The sequence below is a fragment of the Pinus tabuliformis genome, chromosome 7, assembly GCF_031772625.1.
Source record: "Pinus tabuliformis cultivar Carrire ecotype Pingquan chromosome 7, CPIR1, whole genome shotgun sequence".
Classification (NCBI taxonomy): Eukaryota; Viridiplantae; Streptophyta; class Pinopsida; order Pinales; family Pinaceae; genus Pinus; species Pinus tabuliformis.
In genome coordinates, this window is record NC_142293.1 from 545,014,490 (window position 1) to 545,015,760 (window position 1,271).

A 1,271-nucleotide genomic window follows, 5' to 3' on the forward strand; every position below is an offset into this window, starting at 1 on the left:
AAGAGCTATCGGATCTTATAGATCGACACTTAGTATTGACGATCAATGGCAGAAGGCAAGGTGAAGACGAGAACTGATGTGGATCATCAGATCTAGAGATGGGTGAATTCGACAGATATCGGGTCAGAAGATGCATGCTGGTTAATTCAAAAACCAGACCTGATATCAACTAAATCACATTTTAATATTCCCATCAACTCCATCCAAAGGAAATAGGCACGTGGAAAAAGCCAGACCTGAACATTTATAGATCGAGGACTAATAATTCTCATCGGGTCCCTGAAGGCATTAAACGTCGCCTAAGCGATCCACCTGATATCATTGTGGACCGTCGGATCAAATGGAGTTTGATATACGACATAGGATCACCAAGCAAGTCAGTTGATCGGGGAAAGATATCAACCGTCAGATCAAGGACTAGATCGAACGATGGAGGCTAACTCTTGCATTTTGCAAGAATCAAGTGCTGGCGGATTGTAGAAATTGCGATGTGTGATGAGCCAAGAATGTGATGGAGTGTCAATCGTTGGATCATGGAGCTGATCAACGGTGGAAATTGAAGAACAATGAAAAGGCTTGGGAAAGAGCGGACGTGGAAAGTTTATGAATGCAGGTTTATTCTATTTGAGATCCGACCTTAAGCGTTCATAGTTAGGTTTCCATGTAATTCTATGTATTTGCGGTGACTGTTGTTGTCTCGGTTTCTAAGGCAAAAGCGCCAATTAACGCTTCTGATAGAAACATGGGCCCATAACCCACAGGTCTGATTGATATTTTAGAAATGAAAGGGATATTTCCTTAGGGAAATTTCTCCTTTCATCAAGTGGTATCAGAGGCAGGGAAAGGTTTTCCTACGTAAAAAAGGTTTCATGTAGAAAAAGGAGTGCAAGCAAAAAGAGAAGGAGGTACAATTGTGTTAAAGCTTAGCGATTTTATGGTATTTACTGTCGTACAGATAGCGGAAGCAAAAGATGAGAAGACTTGCCACAATCTAGAGCAAGGAGTGCTCAATTGGTTCCAAAGGAGAGAGCGAGAAGGATGCCAAAAAACTAAGCTCAAAGGAGAAAGCTTGGGGAGGTATCATGTAGCAAAGAAGACTATTACTACAGAGGTTTCGTTGCATCTCACAGAAGACCATGAAGGCAATTCCACTAAGGAAGTGGGTAGAATTGCTATGAGATTAAGGAGAAGCATATGACAAGGAGGTCATAAATTTTTGTGCCTCAGGAGGCTAATGCGGGAGCATCTGAGCACTCTTCATTAAAAGAGGA